Below are 8533 nucleotides of genomic sequence, written 5' to 3'. Positions count from 1 at the left end.
GTCATGGGTACAACCGTGACAAAGAAAAGAGAGAGAGAAGTTAGTTTGACAAAGCAGAGAATAAACTCTCAACATGATAAACAGAACCTACGGGTCTGATAGGTGTAAAGAGAAGCTCGTAGGATTTGGTATGGAGATCATGTATCACCAGTGCGTGGGAGGTATCACGACCTTGAAGCAATAACTTACCCTTGTCCATAATTGCTATCGGTGAGAGGGCAAACAGGGGTTCCCCAAACCAAGAAAAAGTTTGGGTGAGATCTAAGGAACACATTTGGTTCCACGTCTTGCCTTTAGGATGGAACGACCATATGACTTGGGTGGGCCATTTTTTCTCAGATACGCACAAGTGGTTATCGAGGATGCACATGGTGAGCTGACGAGGGTCACATGGATGGGCAAAGGGAGCTTTACAGATTACTTGGAAAGTTTCGGTGTGAAGGTCGAAACGTAGTACCTTGGGTTCTTCACAGTTGGTGAACCAATAAAGTGACCCATCTAAATACACGGGTTTATGGTAAGCGTTGATCTCATAAGAAGAAGAAGGGACAACGTACCTCCATGCATTGGTGGTAAAATCGAAAAGCTCACACGTAGTAACATTGTCTAGGCCAAATATGGATGAATTATATAACCAAACCGGCTTGTACGTGCCGGTTACTTTGTCTCTACCGAGTCCAAGCTTAGCACTTGGGAAGTTGACCTTTTTTCTATCGAACAAAGGGATGTGGAGCTGTTGATAGCTGCAAAGAGGAAAACTCGGATACCATCCAGTTGCAGAATTCACCACGTAACTCGGATTGTGGATACTGTAGAGGCATAGCATACCTTCGCAACTGCCATAGCAGAACAAGGGGCCCAAATATGGGAACCTTACCGTCCAAGCTATTGATGACCCGAACTTAAATGATTGATAATCTCTTAGTCTCACAGTATTTTCACCATTGACACAGATGAAAAGGACATCGACACCTCGTGATTGCCTACAGTGGTCCAGACGTCGTTCCTTGAATTGTCGAGAATCGATTGTCGATTTCCAATTCTTGCACACAGACCTGTATACAAGGAGAGACTGGATGGGAAGTCTCTCGAGGATGAGCTCTACCACATCGTGGGGGGGCAATTCCACACACAGACGAAGTCTTTTCAACAACATTCGTATCGTCTTCTAATTGATCAGAGGCTATAAATATATATTTATTATTTATAGGATACGGATTGAGCAAACCGACTCGGAAAAGGAAGTTTGAACACTTTCTCCCTTTCTAACATTTTTTTTCTTTTCGTTTTTGTCAATAATTTAGTCGGAAAAAACTCTACAATATATTACAGATTTCACCAAATCAATTCAATTCAATCCGATACTAGAATTATTATTATTATTTTATTTTATTTTGTCGTCGTCAGTCAAATACAAGAATTATCCAATTGAGTAACTAACTCTAAAAATTGATTATATTCATCATGTTGGTACTATGATATTTTATTAGATTACAAAGTGGTTAATTTAAAAATATATTTTCAATTAGCATCAAACAAATTTAAATACAATTATTGTAATATATATATATATATATATATATATATATCACGAAATAATTGAATCATTTTAATATTAATATTTTAACAACAAGTTCAAACTACTATGCAATAATTTTTGTTTTTTTATCTGAAGATTTTCCATTATAAAATACGATTGTGAAACAAGGGTGGAATACGTTTTTGAAACACCAAACTGGAGGAAAGCAAAGATATCTCCAGAAACTAAAGCCGAAAAGAGAAAAACTACACCCAAACGAGTGAAACTTATAAAAAAGCAATCTACGTAACATGAAGGAACCACGAATGGAATAGTCCCAATTACGCCCAAACAAGTGAACCACAGAGAAGGCGAGTTGAAGTAGAACGAATCGCACAAGGAACCTGACTGAGAATTTGACAAAGGAAGATGAACGCACTAGCTCAAAGAGGACGACCAAACCAACCTTCTTGCAAAACTGGAGGAAACCCAATCAAGTTGGTAAACTGAACCATCCACGATTTGCAATAAGAGTAACCCGATTGAATACTCAGCCATGGAAGGGCAATCAGAGACGAACCACAATCATTATCCAAGACAGGTTACCGTAGCAGAACAAGTTAATCAGGCTAACAACAAAATCAAAGAAGAGAGGCCATAAAAGAGCTGATACTAGATTGCACAAAAAGGCCAACCCGTAGTTTAAGGACCTCTAAATCCAAAGATCTAGCCTGATTAGACCATCCTAACATTACAAGAAAACCTGCATTTTGGGACTCCTATTTGTGACTGTTTTTTTGTCGCAAATATTTGTGACATTTTTGTGACTACTTTACTACGTCTTAATGACAATATAAAAGACGGATGGAAACATGTCGCCTATTAACGACAAAAGAAAATCGTTGCAATTCCGTCTCAATTTAGTGACCATATTCGTACACTTTTGTGACTAATAAATTTTCGTTGCAAAATATACGCAATTTGTGAATACTTTGCAACTACCGTTTTGGTACGTAATATTTGATTTTTCAAGAACTGTGTAGAAATTGTGCGACTTATTTGCTACGACATTAGGACGTCTTTGCAAACACGTTTGCAACCGTTGTGCGACTAACACCTAGAGTAGCGACTACTTTTAGACGAATTATCCACTCTCGATCTTTTTATATTTCAAATTTCATATTTGAGATGTGTTTACATCCTTAGTTATACATTTATGCTTGTATTTGATTGAATTTAGTCATTAAAACTTTTTAAATGTCTTAAATTTCAATATTTACAAAACAAACATGCATAAGTTCCAAAACTATCTTAACTAATACATGTCACCATATAAGAATGTGTAGGACTTAAGACTAAATTTAATCTTGTGTTATAAAAACAAAGCTTTACTAACTCTTGCTATTGTATCTACTATTTACTACTAATATGAGTGATTTATGGTGCAAATCAGCTCATAATGTGTGAAAATCAAGCTTTTGGGTTGCAACTAATAACAGATAGTCACAGAAGAGTAACACTTTGCGACTAAGTTGCCACCCTTGTCCTACTGTTTGATTTTTGGAAAACTATGTAGACATTGTGCGACTGATTTGCTATGGTATTGGGATGTCTTTGCAACCACATTTGCGACCGTTGTGCGACTAACACCTGAAGTAGCGACTCCTTTGAGACTATTTATCCACTCTCAATCTTTTTGTATCTCAAATTTCATATTTGAGATGTATTTACATCCTTAGTTATACATTTATGCTTGTATTTGATTAAATTTAGTCATTAAAACTTTTTAAAGGTCTTAAATTTCAATGTTTACAAAACAAACATGCATAAGTTCCAAAACTATCTTAACTAATACATGTCACCATATAAGAATGTGTAGGACTTTAGACTAAATTTGATCTTGTGTTATAAAAACAAAGCTTTACTAACTCTTGCTATTGTATCTACTATTTACTACTTATATGAGTGATTTATGTTGCAAATCAGCTCATAATGTATAAAATCAAGCTTTTGGATTGCAACTAATAATAGATAGTCACAAAAGAGTAACACTTTGCGACTAAGTTGCCACCGTTGTCCTACTGTTTGATTTTTGGAGAAATGTGTAGACATTGTGCGACTGATTTGCTACTGTATTGGGACGTCTTAGCAACCACATTTGCAACCGTTGTGCGACTAACACCTGAAGTAGCAACTCATTTGAGACGATTTACCCACTCTCGATCTTTTTGTATCTCAAATTTCATATTTGAGAAGTATTTACATCCTTAGTTATACATGTAGGCTTGTATTTGATTGAATTTAGTTAATAAAACTTTTCCAAGGTCTTAAATTTCAATGTTTACAAAACAAACATGCATAAGTTCCAAAACTATCTTTACTATTACATATCACCATAGAAGAAAGTGTAGGACTTTAGAAAAATTTAAATATTGTGTTATAAAAATAAAGCTTTACTAACTCATACTATTGTACCTACTATTTACTACTAATATGAGAGATTGATGTTGCAAATCAGCTCATAATGTTTGTAAATCAAGCTTTTGAGTTGCAACTAATAACATACAGTCACAAAGGAGTAACACTTTGCGACTATCTTACCACTGTTTTCCTACTATTATGTTCTATGACCAGTTTGCTACATATTTACGACTTCTTTGCCAACTGGTTGTGCGACTGTTTTGCTACTGCTTTTTGGCGGTTTATTTTCCCACCACTAATTTTGTGGATTTTGTCTAATTATTTTGGCGTTTTTTCCCCCAATTATTTAATATGCGACTCGTTTGCGACCAAAGAGCAACGTTGTTTTGTTATTAACTAGGTAAACACTTAAACGATTAAACACTTGTTCCTTTCTTAAAACACTCAATCTAGGGTTTTCTCACAAAAAACTTCTCTACTCTCAAACAGATCAAACAATTTTCTCTCAAACAGATCGATCTAATCTATCAATTCTCTCCTTCCTCAATCCAATCTTTCAACTCTCTCCTTCTCTAAATTGTTTCTCGTCCATTCTCACATTTCTCTAAATTGTTTTCTTACTTCTCTCTCAATCTTCTCATTTCTCGATCTAATGCCTCCTAAGGGTAAGGGTTCTTTCAAAGCTCGCGGTGCCAGAACCGCCATAGGTGTCTGAATCTTTAATGGTAATAACAGATCCTCTTCTCATTCGTGGAACCCATCTGAACGGACACAGTCTGCGACACAGTTTGCAACCCAAAGCCGTCCTTCACAGTTTCCGCCGAGGACAAATCCAGCGCCGATAACAAGTCCATCGCCGAGTACACATCCACCGTCGAGGGAAAATCCTGAATCGAGTACACATCCACCACAGAGGACAAATCCAGAGTCGAGTACACATTCGCCGCGGAGGACACTTACACCGCCTTCGAATCCTCAACAACTGCCTCCTCCTCAACCGGAGAATGATCAGTTTTGTTTGCCGCATCAAAACCTTAATCATGAAGAGGAAGATAATGGTGAAGTAGGAAACCAAGAGCATCAAAACCCTGACCCAAATGTCGATTACTACCAAAATCTGTTTCCTAACTCTTCCGAGCCGAGAACATCTACCACTTCTGTCTGAGCATCTTATCCCTGGAGTCGATACTCTATGGTATTAAAACTCTCTCCTTTGCTTTTGCTTTAAGTATCTTGAAGTGTAGAAAGGATATGTTGTTACTCGGTTTGCTTTAAGTATCCATAAGTGTAGTTGTTGCTTTAAGTTTCTATAAGTGGATGTCAAATTTCAAACTCGATTGTTACTCGGTTGCTTTAATGTGTTCACTAGTTTGCGGTAATGGGTTCACTAATTGGTTGTTGTTTGATATTCAATAGTTTCAAGTCCATATTTAGTAGTAGAATTACTCAATTAATGTAACAGGTTTAACCGGCACAAGGAAAAGCTGTCTCGAGCGATTGTTGGAATCTTTAGGAGAAAGTTTGATGGGCCATACTATAGTTGGAAGGTTACTCCACTGCCCATTCAAGAGCAATATTTCAGGACATTTGCGGCAAGGTTTACTCCCTTATTTTTGTACTCAATATATGAATTGGTATTGTTGCTAACTAAACTAATTTGTGTTATTGTAGTGGAAGTATAATTGGGATATCGGGATTATTGAGCTCGTTAAAGAAGGTTTCTTGAAGATTGCCACGAAAAAGATGAAAGGCATTGTCAGCCAAGCTAAGAGGAATGGTGTACAACCACCATGTATTCGTGATACATTATGGGCTCTTATGTGGGAACATTGGAACATCCATGATGCCATTGAGAAGAGTGAGAATGCTTCACAGTGCAGAAACTCTACTCGTGGAGGTCTTGGAGTGCACAAACACTTAGCTGGTCATAAATTATTTGTGCAAGTTCATCAAGAAATGGTAAGACTTCTCTTTCCATCCACTTCACCTTAAAGTTTTTCTGATATTACCATGATTTAATCTGTTTCACTATCATTGTAGGAGGAAGAGTTGGGGCGTCCTTTATCAATGGTGAAAGTATTTCTTAAAACACACACTCGGCCCGATGGATCATTTGTGGATCAAAAAGCCAAACAAGTTGCTGAGACGTATGAGAAGACCATAGAAGAGAGACAATCTGAAACGGACGATGATGGTCAAGATGTTTCAGAGAGTTCAACACATCGTAATCTTTCCATTGATGAAAGAAATGAAATCTTCTTTCAGGTAATTCGTTTATGTATTTTTTTTACTTCTGGTTCCATTTAGTCTATGATGATTACTGAATGTTTATCTTTTGGTTTAGTGTACTCAAACAAATAACAAAGGCAACCCATTTGGACTTGGATCACTTGTGGAGACACTAAAGAAAAGAAAAAGGACAGAGAGTTATGCGAGCGCTTCTCCATCAACTCTTGTGGAGCTTGAAGATCAACTTCGGCACAAGATTTCTGAACACGAGGCTGAGAATGCACGACGTGATCAGGAACACCGAGAGTCTCAAGCTGAGATGAAGAAGCTTTTCCTCTTCATGAAAGAAAAAAATCATGAGTTCAAATCATTTGTGGTTTCTCCTCCTGAATCATTCACAAATGATGCCACCCATCCAGCTACCGCGCCTGCAACCACTGCACCACCCAACGAAGGAGGCACCAGTCCAGCTGCCAATTCCCCTTCCTCTAATACCGCTTCCAACTAATAAACTTCCAATTCTCCTTTTTTTTAATGAACTTGCTTTGAATACTATTTGTTGGCTCTTTAGGATGATCTTTTTGTTTTGGATGTTTGCTTGATTAGTACTTTATATCATCATTCCTTTTGATTAATATCATTTCAAATCCGGAATTAATCAGATTTAGGATTGCTAAACCATGACTAATATGTGACCAAACCAATTAAAAAAATGTGACTATTTTGTGACCAAACAAATTCAAAAAATGTGACCACTTCGTGACTAATCCAAATTACAAAAATTATCGCTAAACCCAGAATCTTAAATTAGTCCCAAAACTGTCATAAGCATAGGACTGTTTTATACAGTCGCAAAAATGTCCCCAAATAGACTTCGTTGCAATTTAGTCAGAAATGTGCAACTATCACAGCCAGTCACATATACGTCGCTAATATACGACTATATTGTAGAGTCCGAAACCAGTCGCAAATAAGCGACTTTGTTGCGACCAACATATTTGCGACCGTTTTATAGTGACCATCTTAAGTGGTCGCGAAGGAGTCGCAAAACTCTTATTTGCGACGATTATTGAAGTTGCAAATGGCCTGTTTTCTTGTAGTGTAAACAAAGGAAGACATAAGCGATCAAACAACATAAAAACAAAAGCCAAGTCACTCAACACAACCAAAAGAGGAGGAACCCAAAAACAATGAGACCATTGTCGCAAAACCAAAGAAAACTTCAAAGTGAAGTCAGGGATATAAGAAGCTGACTAAATACAAGCCTCATATGAGACAGCACCACCGCAAAGCCAAAAAAATCCAAGAAAAAGCTCTTCCGATCCACCTTGAAAGCAACCGGAACATGCGACAAGTCACCACTGACTCACAATCAAACGAGAACAGAGCAGATGAACTAGAATGTCGAGACATTTGAATAAGATCGGGAACATGAAACCTCCACGACCATATCGGAAAGACGAGAAGGAGCCATCGGGGAATAGATCCACTTTTGAACATCAAAAATCGGCGACCAATTCTCCGAGATAGTCACCACGCTGGAAAGAACTACCATCACCGAGAGAAAAGGACAAAAGGTGGAGACAACGAAGCTGAGGTTTGACAAAGCTATGAAAAAAAATAGGGACAACCTAAAACAAGAAGAAACTGAAACCGACGATGGTGCTGTGGAAGCCACCCATCGCCAACCATCGAAGAGAAAATATTGGTTGACGATTAGGGTGAACGCTTCCTCACGAGACAGAGAAAAAAAGGACACTCTTGTCTTCCTTGACTAGACTACTATGCAGTATACAATCTATAAATTCTATGTAGTCTAATCTAATTTAAGTACGTATTGACATTGTTCATTTTTTTTTGTGTGTGGAAAAGTGTACTTTTGTGCTCACGCAATGCCACTTACACTACTTTAAATTTTTGGATGTTTACTTAGATTGAAAATATTAATCTGGTATATAATAATCCGAGCTTAAGACCACCTCTATTGGTTATGAACGAGAGGTTAGGTGTCTTAAAAATAATCATAAACTAAGATTTAAGACATCTCAGTTTTTTTGTGTCTTCATCAAGAGATTAGCATCCTTTCTTTAGTTCTTTTAGACGTTTTTATTAAAATAACAAAAAAAATTATAAAAAACGTTTAAGACACTCATATTGAATATCACCAATAATAATGCTCTAATCAAAGATATGACCTCTATTGGAGTGTCCCAAAATTACGTACTAGTTGAATATCATTTTTAAACAATACTGAAAATAAAATAATTTAATGGTTCATTCACAAAGAAACAAACACAATTTCAAATAAAGATCAAAAGTTTTCAAAGTAATAATTATTAAAGCAGACAAAACATAGTTTAAAAA

The 8533-nt window shown here is 36.9% G+C and overlaps 1 pseudogene across 1 annotated transcript; it reads right to left on the bottom strand.

Annotated features, from left to right (window-relative positions):
• LOC147927125 (F-box protein At1g11270 pseudogene) lies at positions 1 to 1168 on the bottom strand (annotated as a pseudogene). Its single transcript, XR_015582743.1, has one exon. The product of XR_015582743.1 is annotated as an F-box protein At1g11270 pseudogene (transcript).
• Positions 1169 to 8533: the final 7365 nt, after the last annotated feature.

Source organism: Camelina sativa, chromosome 15, assembly GCF_030686135.1.
Source record: "Camelina sativa cultivar CO46 ecotype springtype chromosome 15, ASM3068613v1".
Lineage (NCBI taxonomy): Eukaryota > Viridiplantae > Streptophyta > Magnoliopsida > Brassicales > Brassicaceae > Camelina > Camelina sativa.
The sequence above is the reverse complement of the archived record's forward strand: the minus strand, read 5'-3'. Positions and strand labels throughout refer to the sequence as shown.